Raw genomic sequence first — 16,143 nt, forward strand, 5'->3', positions numbered from 1 at the left:
GGTGCTCCGCAATGGGAGAGGCCACAACAGTGAGAGGCCCGCGTACCGCAAAAAAAAAAAAAAAAAAAAAGAATCCACCTGCCAATGCAAGGAACAAGGGTTCAAGCCCTGGCCCGGGAAGATCCCACATGCCGCGGAGCAACTAAGCCTGTGTGCCACAACTACTGAGCCTGCGCTCTAGAGCCCACGAGCCACAACTACTGAGCCCATGCGCCCTAGAGCCCGTGCTCTGCAACAAGAGAAGCCACCGCAATGAGAAGCGCACGCACCCCAATGAAGAGTAGCCCCCACTCGCTGCAACTAGAGGAAGCCCGCGTGCAGCAACAAAGACCCAATGCAGCCAAAAATAAAAATAAAAATGGTTAAAGTTAATTTGCACATATGATAATTTTTGTTATGTATATTTTACCCCAATTTAAAAAACAGTGCAGCAATGCCTTAAGAGTTTAATTTCCTACCTAAAATTCTATACTCAGCAAAAATTCCAATCAACGTGAACACAGAAACAAGTTGAGTTCACACATACAATACCTCATAAACTCAGGAAGCTCCTGGAATAAACAAAACCTCTAAAACAGCAAACCAAGAAGAGGCCGTTTGCAACTGACACCACAAATTACCTACCAAAATCCATTTACAACATATTTTTCCCTTGCAGTCCTCTTGCAAAGAGGGTGAAAAGCTAAATACTTTCTCAGCCTCCCTTGTAGCTTGGGATAGCCATAGGCCACTTTTCTCTAAAATAATATGAATAGTCATAGCGCCTTTATTCACAGTCTCCCAAAACTGTAAATACACCAACTGTCCTTCAAAGAGTGAGTAAATGTAGCATAACCATACAGTTGAATATTACTCATGAATGAAAAGGAATCAACTATTGAACAACACGAATGAATCTCAAATGCATTATGCTAAATGAAAGAAGCCAGACTTAAAAGGCTGCATACTGTATGATGCAATTTTTATGACATTCTGGAAAAGACAAAACTAGAGAAAGAAAGCAGATCAGAGATTGCCAAGAACTGGGGGATGACAAGGGGGTCTAACACAGGAGACAGGAGGCTCCCCTAAATGACCGTCAAAAAATATCAAGATGACATCTTGACTGCTGACAGCTGACAGGAGCCCTATAGAGCAACCAAATCTAATCAGAGCAGGAAAATAGAGGGATACCAAAGAGACGCCTCCAAGAAAATGTTCCTGACCATCTAAAGAAGTTAATTTGCACATATGAAAAAGTATAGGGACTTCCCTGGTGGCACAGTGGTTAAGAATCCGCCTGCCAATGCAGGGGACACGGGTTCGAGCCCTAGTCCGGGAAGATCCCACATGCTGCGGAGCAACTAAGCCCGTGCGCCACAACTACTGAGCCTGTGCTCTAGAGCCTGCAAGCCACAACTACTGACGCCCATGTGCCTAGGGCCCATGCTCCACAACGAAGAGGAGCCCCTGCTTGCCACAACTAGAAAAAGCCCACGCTCAGCAACGAAGACACAACCCAAACAAAAATAAATAAATAAATTTATTTTTAGAAAGAAGAAGAAAAAGTATAGAGTTTAATCAGTGGTGGGTACATAGAAACCTAAGCAACTGTGGGAAAAAAAACCAAAACAATTATTTTTCCCCATAAAAGGCAACACGGCTCAACTGTAATGCTTATATGATTACAGCAACTTTTTATTTAAATTTACTATGTGCTGAGCACCAAGCTAAATGTTTTACATAAATTTCTCCCTGTATTCCTCAACACTCTATAGAATTTGGCATAATCCCCATTTTAAAGATCAGAAATAAAACTTGAAAAGGTTCTACACAGACCAATGAGATGTAATATAGTTAAGTCCCAATCACTTATTTCCTAGGGTACAGAGCCTACAAACCAAAACAGGTACTAAATTACAAAATAACTGTTGCCTTCATAATCCTAAACTAGCAAAACAGTAGCAAGAGGCCAGGATGGAGGAGACAAAACTCTTAATTATGAAAACAAGCCACACAACATCCAGCTGTAGACACTGCAGTCTCCAAAACACAAGACCTATGGCTAGAGGCACCATAATTTGTAGCCGATCTTTAGCATGCCTTACCATCTCCCTAACTTTTCCTGACAGTCATATACACTCAGAACAATAGCAATGTTGAACAACATGAACATTTAAAATAACATCAAAGTAAACCCTTTTATATTCTCAGAATCACTGCTTGAACCGAAGGTCCATTGGAACTCCACAACTAGGAGGTCACTGGTGATCACTGCCAATACAGCTTTGAAACGGTGTGGAAAAAGCCAAGGTGAGTGAGGGAGAGTGGCAGTAAACTAATCATACTTGCAAGAGGTGGTAGCTAGAAAGAGATACAGAGCATCAAAGCAGAATTTTGTCAGGATGAGGTACATTGAGCAATTCTAATACATTGTAAGCCCCATGAGGACAGTGATTAGATCTGTCCTGTCGCTTTTGTTCTTCCAGGGCCTAACACAGGGTGTGTGCTTAATTAGTTAATACATATTTACTGAACAAAAGAGGCCTATCTATAAGCTAAAGAGGAGATAATTGAGAGGCATTAAATTGAGACAGCAATAAAGAAAAATGATTCACTTGGACAGGAAGAGAGTACTCTCTCCTCAGGCCAAAAGAATGAAGGGCAGGTACGGCAGCAGCTAAATTTTTAGGAGATTAGGAGACACAGACAATGGAGTCGGTTTTATTTGCCTTTACTTTTTTAGTAAAAGAGACAAAACACCTGCAGAGAATGCATACTAGACAAGTGGGGGGATGGAGGAATGTAAGAAAATGGCAAAGGTTTTAACTGCTACTAAGCTGAATATGAGAGGAAGCTAAAAGAAGTTAAAAGAACAGAAAAGTGATACGGAGGATCCCAACTGAAAGCAGAAATCTTGAACTTCTAGTGGCACTAATCCACATATTACCATGAAATCAACTAGACTGTCAAAATTCAGGATCACAACTTGAATGAATAATCAAGGTAGAAGTGGGTTAAGATGAACAGATCCTTTGCTGAAATATCCCACAAAATAAAAAGAACTTGAATTTCAAACTAGAAAGAGTCCACTTACTCAAGTCACGGACGATGTCGCCAGGTGAAGAGCTGCTCGTATCTACCTCTAACACTGGGGCCTTTCTCATAAGCTTTAAGCTTCAATACATATTTGAAAACATCCCTTCCTAAAGAATGTTCTCTCTCCAGTTTATTACAACCCTGGATGCCAGATTCGCAACCTCATTAAAGGTAAAAATAACACTTTAAAGTAATGTTTGTCATTAAACATGTGCTTCATTCTAATATAATATGGTGACTCAATCTTTTGGGCCATTAAGTACTTAGACAATTTGAAGAAAACTATGGACTGCCCCCTCAGAAAAAGGCATATCCACAGAAATTTCTGCCTGAAATTTCAGGAGGATTATATCTCATCTCTCCCCCGCCTTCCCCCAAAACCCATCCATGAACAACCCACTCCACCTCCTCAATGCCCATGGATGGATGCCCAGGCCAAAATCCCTGCTCTAAGAATTTAGTAGAGCTCTAAACTGTACTTAAAGCTTAAGGGTATCCCTGGATCAAGCAAAATTTAAAACTATAACTGCTAATTTGGTCATTAAACAACATCATATAATTCACACTTTTTTAATGGGCTCTGTTCTCCCTTAAAAACAAAAGGCACCTGCTTTGTTCCCAAAGGAACAATTAGGGGAAAACTCTGACCCTCAATAAACTTACACTTAGTATTTAATCAACATACTACCTATGTCCTTTCTGAAGAAACTGACTGTTATCTAGATCTGCTGAGATGGTACAAACCCAATCAACTAATTGTAATGTTAAAAGAGTCTGTTTTAGGTGAATATAATTAGCAGGAAAACATATACATCCTCCCCTCTGAACCACACTTAAGAGCATGAATTGGAAATAGACTAACCATCTATGCCCTACAAATATCTGCTTGAATCAACTGGCCTAAATGTGGCACATAAAAAATTATGTACTTCAATGGAATATTACTCAGCCATGAAAAAAAATGAAATATTGCCATTTGTAGCAACATGGATGCACCTTAGAGATTATCATACTGAGTGAAGTAAGCCAAAGACAAATATATGATATCACCTAAATGCAGAATCTAAAAAATAATACAAATGAACTTACTTACAAAACAGAAACAGACACAAAGACACAGAAAACAAACTTATGGTTACCAAAGGGAAAGTAGGGGGAAGATATCAATAAATTAGGAATATGTAATTAACAGATACACACCACTATACATAAAACAGTTAAGCAACAAGGATTTACTGTATAGCACAGGGAACTATATTCAATATCTTGTAATAGCCTATAATGGAAAATAATCAGAAAAAAATATATGTATAACTCAATCACTTTGTTGTACACCTGAAACTAACACAATATTTTAAATCAACTATACTTCAATTTAAAAAAATAAAAATACTCCCTGGGGAAGTACAAAATAATAATAACAATGTATTTCATATCAAAAAATTTTTAATGTTGAGCCTACTAGATTGAAAATTAAATTTGGGATTTCACACTGTCTGCCACCTAAAAGGTGATTCAATGGATGAGATGTCCAAGACAAAGGTATACTACAATGCCCTAACTGATCCAACCTATCCCCTTTAGACTGTATCATATCCAACTAGGGAAGCCTAAAAACCCGTTACCAGCCTTCTCAAGGCCCTCTTTTTAAAAAGCCAGATTTCTCTCTCTGCTGCCAAGGCCTAAAATGGGGAAAGCATCATGTAAAAAATCAACACTTTTCAAAGCAGAATCAAACCTACTAAGTTTTTGGTTTGGCTCTGTTACTGCTCCAAGATCTACTACAAGGCATTTGAACTTGCCGGAACCCTGCCTCCAGAAACAGAGGCTTCAAAAAAGAAGGGCAGGAGAGGAATTGGAAAACAGAAAAACAAAACCAATTCCAGTGACTAAATATAAAATATTATGTCAAGTTAAATAAAAAGCTGAAAATGGGGCTTGCCTGGTGGCGCAGTGGTTGAGTCCGCCTGCCGATGCAGGAGACGCGGGTTCGTGCCCCGGTCCAGGAGGATCCCGCATGCCGCGGAGCGGCTGGGCCAGTGAGCCTGCGCGTCCAGAGCCTGTGCTCCGCAACGGTAGAGGTCACAGCAGTGAGAGGCCCGCGTATCGCAAAAAAAAAAAAAAAAAAAAAAAACTGAAAATGGAGCGTGGCAATATATATGGCAAAATGAAAACTTTAATGTAGAATGGCCATAATATTTCATGCTTAGGGAACATGTTAAAAGTTTTAAGAATCCATTTTAGTAACAAATCATTTTTACAAAAGGGTAAAACAAGAATATTCACTAGAAAACTATTTCCTTAATATTCTTTTGGTCATATTTCATAAGAAGTCTCCATTGCCCCTTAAACTGGCCTATTTATTGACTTATTTATTTATAATAATAATAAGCAAGCAAGCACACACATCTGTATCTATGCTCATCTCTACCCAGATTATAACCATCAGGGCCCCAAATTCTTATTTCCCTCAGCCTTGCACTCCACCGCCACCCCCAGAGTATCTTTGCATCCACAGCGGCTGACAAAGGTTAGAGGTTCGGGGTCTACCATGAGGTAACTGCCAACAAAAAAATACAAAATATATATGGTAACACCCTGGATTGAAACCAGAAATAATGGAGTCACCTATAAGGGGTTAGCGAGACAGTTTTGAAAGGACCCTGCTTTTCAAGTGTACGATTCAGAGGAATGAGGAACATTAGTTAAAAAATAAAAGGTCAGTGCTCGTTTCAGCAGCACATATACTAAAACTGGAACGATACAGAGAAGATTAGCATGGCCCCTGCACAAGGATGACAAGAAAATTCGTGAAGCGTTCCATTTTTTTAACACAACGTTGTAAAGCAACCATACTCCAATAAAAATTAATTTCAAAAAATAAAAGGCCAAAAAATAAATAAGTAAATAAAAAGCAACGCTACCATACCACACTGCCACTCACCACTCTGAGAGGAATGATGGGTAGAAGGGGCTGAGTCAGCTGCAGAAAAATGACAAAATATCTACCCCCAGCATGGAATAACCTACTTGGCAGGTGATGGGCTATCAGAAAGGCCTGACTGGGTAATTCCCTAGCAGTCCAATGGATAGGACTCCATGCTTTCACTGCCATGGGCCCGGGTTCGATCCCTGGTCAGGGAACTAAAATCCCATAATCTGCACAGAGAGGCCAAAAAACAAACAAACAAACAAACAACGAAGACTTGACTGGAACACTGTAGATATGGGGGAAAGCCTCTTAAGAAAAAGAGAAGTTCCATGCAGACTCAATTCTACACTATAATGTTAAGGAAAGCAAAAAAGACTGTAGATATGAGGTAAATCCACAATTGTGAATGAGGAGACTAGAGGACCACAATCCTGGAAATCAACAAGACTTCTGCTGTAAAGAACATGTACTAATCATAATTAAAAAAAAAAAAAAGTGGCTCCTGAAATCAATCCTGGATAAATCTGAGAAAGTGAGCAGAAAAAGACAAGAAATATAAGTTCAAAGCTTGTACTTGGGGTCTTCCCTGGTGGCGCAGTAGTTAAGAATCCGCCTGCCAATTCAGGGGACACGGGTTCGACCCTGGTCCAGGAAGATCCCACAGGTCACGGAGCAACTAAGCCCACGCGCCACAACTACTGAGCCTGCGCTCTAGCGCCCACAAGCCACAACTACTGAGCCCGTGTGCCACAACTACTGAAACCCAAGCACCTAGAGCCCGTGCTCCACAACAAGAGAAGCCACGGCAATGAGAAGCCTGCACACTGCAACAAAGAGAAGCCCCTGCTCGCAGTAACTAGAGAAAAGCCCGTGCGCAGCAACGAAGACCCAACGCAGCAAAAAATATAATAAATTATTATTTTTTTTAATCAACACCTTTAGCATACTGTCATATGGGGAAATTCTCTGTTCCCTTTTCTGGGAAAAAAAAAACCTCTGTGTAGTAAATGAAAGTGCTTCTCCAATAAGCAACCCAGTTGCCAGGACACAGGAATTCAGTTTACTCTTATGTTCCATCCTCTCTATCACTCTCCACCCCCAAGAACTACTATCCTGGAACAAGTTCCAAGAGAATTCTTAGAATAGAAACAGACAAGAGCAAGAGATTCTAAAAATAATCCAGTAGAAACTCAAACATACATATCTCAAGTTCTTGAGTGGCAGGAAGCACCAGTTATTCAATCTATACAACCAAATTTTAACACTGATTTTAACCTCACCTCATTCAAAGTAAATTAAAGATGTGATAGATTTTAACAGGGGTAAGAAATGCTACTACATTTTTAACCTCTTTAAAAACAAAATCAGCAAAATACCATATAAAGCTTCCTAGATTATCTAAAGTGCAAGAATGGTCTAAAATTACTTGTAATAGAAGGAAAGTAAACCAGCAGAATAAACCAATTTGATTAAACTACAAAGACTGTCTCTGTAAAGGGACACTTTTAGAAAATGTTTTATTAACTGTTATTTTTTTCAAGGACTTTCTGCAGATAAGATACCTCAGTGAAACAGCTACATTTTCAAGTGTTCCAGAATTTCAGAATGAACTGGACATGGTTAACAGCCACCTGCATTTCTATTAAAGTTTACATAAGCAAATACCACAAACTCATAAGCGGACCCTACCTAAAGTTAGACGTTAAAAAGGCATAAAAGGGGGGGCTTCCCTGGTGGTGCAGTGGTTGAGACTCTGCCTGCCGATGTAGGGGACACGGAATCGTGCCCCGGTCTGGGAAGATCCCACATGCCGCGGAGCAGCTAGGCCCGTAAGCCATGGCCGCTGAGCCTGCGCGTCCGGAGCCTGTGCTCCGCAACGGGAGAGGCCACAACAGTGAGAGGCCCGCGTACCACAAAAAAAAAAAAAAAAAAAAAAAAAAAAGGCATAAAAGGGTTTCCCTGGTGGCGCAGTGGTTGAGAGTCCACCTGCCGATGCACGGGACATGGGTTCGTGCCCTGGTCTGGGAGGATCCCACGTGCCGCGGAGTGGCTGGGCCTATGAGCCATGGCAGCTGGGCCTGCGTGTCCGGAGCCTGTGCTCCGCAACGGGAGAGGCCACGGCAGTGAGAGGCCCGCATACCGCAAAAAAAAAAAAAAAAAAAAAAAAAGGCATAAAAAAATATATTGTTGGGGGACTTCCCTGGCAGTCCAGTGGTTAAGACTCTGTGCTTCCAATCTGGGGGTGCGGATTCTATCTCTGGCTGGGGAACTAGGTTCCCACATGCCACGCAGTGGGGCCAAAAAAAAAAAAATTGTTGGGTAAAAATTTATCTACAAACCATGTAAACCCTAACAGAAAAACAAGGATACATTTGGTCATCCTGAGAAGTTACAGAACACCTGTTGATAACATGCTGACAACTGTGAAGACCTTGGTGAAAGCACCAAGGGCTTTATTTAAGATAGTAAGTATCACAAAGTGTCAGCTTTGGAAGGTACCTCTGAAACCAGGAGGTTCATAGAGTATTTCATCCACTGCATCAAGAAAAAATTATATTCCAGAAACAGCAAAATGAATGTCTTTTTTTTTTTCAAATAGAATATAATTAACCCACACAACATGAATTACTTAATCAGCTAAGAGCTCAACTACTAAGAACAGAAGCTAGTCTCCATCAAGAATGCTCACAGAGGGGACTTCCCTGGCGGTCCAGTGGTTTAGACTCCGTGCTTCCACTGCAGGGGACAGAGGTTTGATCCCTGGTCAGGGAACTAAGATCTCACATGCTGCATGGCGCAGCCCAAAAACAAAACAAAACAAAACAAAAAAACAAAGAATGCTCACAGAGATGCTGTTCACTCGGTCCTTAGGCCAATGGAGCCAGGACTATCTTAGTTAGACTGGCAAGGATGGGTAGGGGGTCCTTCATCTGTATCAAAGACTCATTCACTCATTCTCAATAGCCTGAAACCATTAAGTAATGACAATAATATAGCAACAAATGCATACTATTTACCAAGTGCCAGACACCACTGAAGTGCTTTATGCATACAGAATTAAGTCATTACCTTGCCAACAACACTCTGAAATACATCCTAATACTACTCCCATTTTACAGACAGGAAATTAAGACATACAAAGATTCACAGCTAGTTAAGTGGTAAGGTCAAGATTCAAGCCCAGGCCATCTGGCTCCACAGTCTGTGTTCCCACCCACTATGCAATGCTGCAAGCATATATATCAATTATAGATATACAACAGACTCCAACTCAGCTTCCTCTTCTTTAAGACGGCATAACTACTGTTGGCGTCACCTTCATAACTCATACCTGATGCAAAAGATCTGGTTCTGGGTCAGAATCTCACCTAGCTTCCCAGCCTTTCAGATACCCACAGGTGCTCCCTTGGCTGTCTATTGTAATGTTTTTCGGGTTTTGGGCTTTTTTTAATAGATTTATTTTATTTATTTATTTTTTGGCTGCGCTGGGTCTTTGTTGCTGTGCGCGGGCTTTCTCTAGTTGCAGCGAGCAGGGGCTACTCTTTGTTGCAGTTTGCAGGCTTCTCATTGCAGTGGCTTCTCTTGTTGCAGAGCATTGGCTCTAGGCGCGTGGGATTCAGTAGTTGTAGCACGCGGGCTCAGTAGCTGTGGCTCGCAGGCTCTAGAGCGCAGGCTCAGTAGTTGCGGCCCACGGGCTTAGTTGCTCTGCGGCATGTGTGCTGTTCCCGGACCAAGGCTCGAACCCGTGTCCCCTGCATTAGCAGGCGGATCCTAACCACTGCACCACCAGGGAAGCCCTGTTCTTGTTTTTTTCTATTAAGAAGATACCAATTATTCTCAAGCTTTTTCTGCAGAGGAAATTCATTTTTTCATTCCTGCAGAGAACAACACTGATTTGTATTAAGAACCTCAACAAATTTGGGAAGCCCAAAGCAGCCAACAAGAGGAAGTCTACATCCCCAACTCAGGAGACAGTAAGGCAGCTACGGTGCCAAGGAGTGCCAAGGAACTCTAGTATGAGACCCAATTCCACGCAGCTAAACTTCTTGTGCCCTGCGTGCCAGGAGCTGACCAAGCTAATACTTTTATTCTCCACAGCTGCTGAGGGCAGGGTCAGGCCTCTAGCAGTTGGTGGACAAGGTTAACTCCCCTACACCCAGGCTTAGCTGACAATGTTATCTGCTATTCTGTACATATAATCTGCCCACAGAAAAGATGAGTGCTGATGAACCCTTGAACATTATAGGACATCAAAAATTATTTGGTATAGTCATATTTCTCTTTTAGGTTACCTAAGGTCAGGGGAGAAAAAGTATTTATTTAACTGCCTATGGCTGCTTCCTTACATCTGTCCCACTCCTACACTGATAATTTCTTGGCTCTAAGCCCTATCTTTAACCAAGACCCTAGTTCAGCAGCTATTTTATGATTCTTTGCCCTCCTATCCCTTAGAAGCCCCTCGTTGTTCATGACCAGTCTTAATCCCTTCTTCTAACAGCCCTTTCTCTCAAAAAAGGTGGGGAAGGGGGTTTCAGACCTCCAGTGGTTATGACTCCACGCTTCCAACGCAGGGGGAGCGGGTTCGATCCCTGGTCGGGGAACTAGGATCCCACATGCCTCGCAGCATGGCCAAAAATAAAAAAATCTTTAAAAAAAAAATATTTTTTTTAAAAGGAGGGAGCTTGGAGGGGGTACCTATACTATATGGCATTTCAGAAGACCTACAAGTTGTAATACTGTACTTTTTATTTAGATTGCAATCAAACAAGCACTCCCCAAATAATACCAAGATGTTACATTCATTAGAGGGTTACTACACCATAGACAAAGACTAATAAAGGGTCTAGTTTTTTTTAATTAAAAAAAAAAAACTTACACTGGAACTAGATTAAAATAGAATTTCTATAAATCACTTACCAGAATATAATATTAATGGCTTTCTCATAAATCCAGTAATAATTATTGCTAAACACAGACACTCACACACACTTTTTTTTCTTGCTCTTCTGTTCACCTTCCTGTGTGTTATTCTCTGGTCTTGCTCCCCCAGAATTAATACCCACCTACACATACAGTGACACATCCACAGAGTCTGCTTTCTGCTTTCAGCCTCCATTTCTGAAACCTTCTAAGTTCCTCACAGGCTCTGGCAACAAGGAATTACTATATACCCGTTATCTTTAATAACCTCTAATAAAATATAACCTGCAAAAATACTGAATCACTGTGCTGAAATTAACACAATATTGTAAAGCTACTATACTTCAATTAAAAAAAAAAGAAAAGGAATTACTAGATAACTATGCTATTATCTCCTGCCATGTTCTGATCCTGCGGTTGCACAGTGGGCCTAAGGAACCAACAGAATGGTCAAACAAGTAAAGGAGGAGCCCAGAAAAACTGCTACTCCATGAAAACACCAGAATGTCAACCCAGGTTTGTCAGCTTACTTATTAGCTAAAAGTGCCTTTCTATCCATGTCCGATTCTTAACAGTGATGATATCTCCAGAAGCATCGGGAATTTCCCATCATTAAATAAACAAAGTTTAAGACTCTGGAATAGTGGATCACCATCCATCACCACCCCTCATTGCGTAGTACAATCACTTGAGCAACTTCTAAAAAATGAAACCAGGTCCTATGAAAATCAGGCTGCTCAGAGTAGGTAAAACCCAAACATCAGTATTCTTTTTAAAAAGTTCTCCAAGCAGTTTCTAAAAAGTTAAACAAAGACTTACCACATGACCAAGCAATTCCAATCCTAGGTACATAATACCCAAGAGAATTGAAAACATATATTCACCCAGAAATGTGCACATGGAATATTCATAAGCAGTATTAGCCATAACAGCCAGAAAGTAGAAACAACCCAATGATGAATGGATAAACAAAATGTGATATAACCACACAATGAAGTATTATTCAAGTACTAAAAGGAAAAAAATTTCTGGTAAAAACTACAACATGGATGAACCTTGAAAATGTTATGCTAAGTGAAAGAAGCCAGTCACAAAAGATCACATATGTATACTGTATTATTCCATTTATATATAATTTCCAGAAGAGGCAAATCCATAGAGCCAGAAAGTAGATTAGTAGATGGCATCAGGAGAGAATGGGCAGATGCTAATGGGAATGGAGAGCTTCTTTTTGGGGTGATGAAAATGTTCTAGAAATAGTGATGTTTGCACAACCTTGTGAATAAAACCTAAAACTAAAAACCACTGAATTGCATACTTTAAAAAGATCACCAGTTAGAATGGGCATCATCAGAAAATCTACAAACAACAAATACTGGAGAGGGTGTGGAGAAAAGGGAACCCTCATACACTGTTGGTGGGAATGTAAATTGATACAGCCACTATGGAAAACAGTATGGAGGTTCCTTAAAAAACTAAAAACAGAACTAACATATGACCCAACAAGCCCACTACTGGGCATATACCCAGAGAAAGAAAACACATGCACCCCAAATGTTCAGAGCAGCACTATTTACAACGGCGAGGCCCGCGTACCACAAAAAAAAAAAAAAAAAAAAAAAAAAAAGATGAATGTTATGGTATATAAATTATATATCTATTTTTAAAAGACAAGCTCTCCAATAAAAAGGAATGAAACTGGGTCATTTGTAGAGACCTGGATGGACCTAGAGAGTGTCATACAGAGTGAAGTAAGTCAGAAAGAGAAAAGCAAATATCGTACAATAACGCATGTATGAGGAATCTAAAAAAATGGTACAGATGAACCTGTTTGCAAAGCAGAAATAAGAGACACAGACAAAGAGAATAAATGTACGGAGAACAAATGTATGGATACCAAGGGGGAAAGGGGTGGGGAGGGAGGAATTGGGAGACTGGGATTGACACATATACATTACTGATACTATGTATAAAATAGACATCTAATGGGAACATACTGTATAGCACAGGGAACTCTACCTAATGTCCTGTGGTAACCTAAATGGGAGGGAAGTCCAAAAGGGAGGGGATATCTGTATGTGTATGGCTGATTCATTTTGTTGTGCAGTGGAGGCTAAAACAACATTGTCAAGCAACCATACTCCAATAAAAATTAATTAAAAAAACAAAAACAAAAAAAAAACCACAAGCTCTCCATATTTCTAATGTGCAGCCAGGATGTAAGCCACCACTGTGGAACAGCAGCTCTCAAAGTGTGGTGTCTGGACCAGCAGCATCAGCATCACTGGAGAACTTGTCACAGATGCAAATTCCAAGGTCATCCCAGACCTAGTGAATCAGAAATGTTTAAACAAGGCTTGATGAACAATAAAATTTGAGAATTGCTGCCCTCAAAGAACCTTAGATGAAAACTTTGATCCAACTGGTTCAAATGGAAAGGTGAGAAAGCTGCAAAAAGCATAATTTTGCTTTATTATTTTACTGTATGACTGTGTAACAGTCATACAAAGTTCCAAAAAACACTGAAAAGTGGGAAAAAATAAAACCACCACCTACAGTTCCACCACCCCAAAAGAACTACTGTTAATAGTTTGGTGAATAGCCTTCCAGTGTTTTCACTTGTTTTGCATCATTGTAATCCACAAGAAATGACTATATCGTACTTTTATCACAGAACATTAACATATAAACTATTATGGAAAAGCAAGGTACCATTATAATTAGCACCTCAATTACACTATTCAGCTGAGAAGTTGGGTATATTATGGGAATATGAAAGAAAATTCTTTAGGGGCCAAAATGTTTTTGGCTCCAAGCTTTTTTGATATAATTGCCTTCTAAAATGCAGTACTTCTCTTCCTTGGCAAATACAGTACAATAAACATGATTTAACTGTTTCTGATTCTACATGTTATTTTAGCCACATGATGGGTAATGGGAGGAATTAGTATGAACTATTCTAACTCCAGAACATACCTAGGAACTTACTTTCCTAAATAAATTCATTGTATCATCATCCTTCTTGTCCTTGGCCTCTTTCTCAAAAGTGGCAGCATTGACATATCTGCATGGCTTCTGGGCAGCATAGTATGGCCACGTTCCAAAAATAATTTCGGAACCCAACGACAATACAATCTTTCAGGCTGTTTCCTTGTCATTTGTTTTAAAATCATCTGCATTGTTTTTAATCACTGATTTGCTGTCTTGGCTGGTGGGGGTGGGGGTGGGGGTCCGGGGCAGGGAGGCCACACAACTTTCCACCCAAGCCTTACACAGAGTAAACCCTCAAATGTTTCTTGATTTTCCCCAGGTTGTTCTATGGTAGCTTGAATGATTAAGAGACAATCACTGATTCACTGATGTTAGCATGCATTGTATCAGGCACCAAAACAAAAAAAAAAAAAACAGAAAAGAAAAAAGAAGGACTTCCCTGGTGGTCCAGTGGGTAAAACTCCATGCTCCCAATGCAGGGAGGGGGCCCGGGTTCGATCCCTGGTTGGGGAATTAGATCCTGCATGCATGCCACAACTAAGAGTAATAAATTGCCAACTGAATGTTCCCATCTCAAATTCTCCTGTCCCTAACTTTAGTTTGACTTGGCTCTTCCACAACCATGTCCAGCTGCATTTATCCCCACCTATCCTGTCGCGAGAATCAAGTGAAGTCTCAGAGTCATTTGAACAGGATAGACGTAATGCCAATAGTCTTAGTCTGTGATGAAGACTGAGACATATTTCTGTAAATTTTTTGCCTTCACACCCTCACTCCCATTCTGCCACCACCCTCCAGCTCCACATCCATCAGAGCCAGATGAACTTCTTGCTAGTTGCTCCGTCCCAAGGCCTTCATAGGGAAGGGGATAAGCAAGGAAGTCGCCTTCTCCCTTTGGGTTATTTATTTCCTCTTCCTGAGACCCAGTCAGAAAGGGGAAGGTGGGGCTTCCCTGGTGGCGCAGTGGTTGAGAATCCACCTGCCAATGCAGGGGACACAGGTCCAAGTACTGGTCTGGGAAGATCCCACACACCGCAGAGCAACTAAGCCCGTGTGCCCCAACTACTGAGCCTGTGATCTAGAGTCCGTGAGCCACAACCACCGAGCCCACGTGCTGCAACTACGGAAGCCTGCACACCTAGAGACTGTGCTCCGCAATGAGAAGCCACAGCAATGAGAAGCCCGCACACTGCAACCAAGAGTAGCCCCCGCTAGCCACAACTAGAAGAAAGCCTGTGCACAGCAGCGAAAACCCAACACAGCCAAAAATAAATAAATAAAATAAATAAATTTACTGAAAAAAAAAAAGAAAGAAAGAAAGCAGAAGGTGTCGAGCTACAGGCTAATCTACCTCACCAATCTTGGGGATACAAGTTCAATAAGCCAAGTCTTTCTTTTAGTCAAGTCATATTGACCAGAACCAGTTACAAAGATCAAGAATCAAAGATTTTCAGGATTTCCCTGGTGGTCCAGTGGTTAAGAATCTGCCTTCCAATGCAGGGGACATGGGTTCGATCCCTGGTCGGCGAACTAAGATCCCACATGCTGCGGGGCAACTAAGCCCGAACCACAACTCCTGAGCCCAGGCGTGCCTCAACTGCAGAGCCCACGCACTCTGGAACCCGCACACCACAACTACAGAGCCCACGCGCCACAACGAAAGACCCCACGTGCTGCAACGAAGACCCGACACAGCCAAAAATAAAATTTTTAAAAAATTAAAGAATCAAAGATTTTTGATTCTTGATACTCTAAGCCAAAACATTATCTTAAACTGTAGTGTCAGTTTAACTCTTGCTTTTTATTTTCAAGCACAAAAAAGCCATAACAATACTCAACACAGGAAAATCTCCAAACTCCCCAAGATGTGAAGAGAACTTCAGAAAATAGCCCTATTCAACAACACTCAAAATGTTACCTAGTTCAACTCCTAATCACTTAAAAGTTTTAATCCATTATCTCACATTAATTTATTGTATTGGTTTTTGGGCAACGCGGCATCTCTGCTAACCCCTCTCATATAGTAATCACTTTTATATATATACATATATATATTTTTTTTTAATTTATTTATTTTTTTTTGCATTACGCGGGCCTCTCACTATTGTGGCCTCTCCCGTTGCGGAGCACAGGCTCCGGACGCGCAGGCTCAGCAGCCATGGCTCACGGGCCCAGCCGCTCCGCGGCACGCGGGATCCTCCCGGACCGGGGCACGAACCCAT

General features: G+C 41.0%; 1 protein-coding gene and 1 non-coding gene across 3 annotated transcripts in view; one reads left to right on the forward strand and one right to left on the reverse strand.

Moving 5' to 3' along the window:
- UBAP2 (ubiquitin associated protein 2) overlaps window positions 1-16,143 on the reverse strand; it is a 135,419-nt gene that overhangs the window by 107,278 nt on the left and 11,998 nt on the right. The window lies entirely within an intron of this gene.
- LOC112067383 (U6 spliceosomal RNA) lies at window positions 5,802-5,908 on the forward strand. The gene has a single exon (XR_002893246.1). It is a non-coding gene; the product is annotated as a U6 spliceosomal RNA (small nuclear RNA).

This window comes from Physeter macrocephalus, chromosome 9 (assembly GCF_002837175.3).
Source record: "Physeter macrocephalus isolate SW-GA chromosome 9, ASM283717v5, whole genome shotgun sequence".
Lineage (NCBI taxonomy): Eukaryota > Metazoa > Chordata > Mammalia > Artiodactyla > Physeteridae > Physeter > Physeter macrocephalus.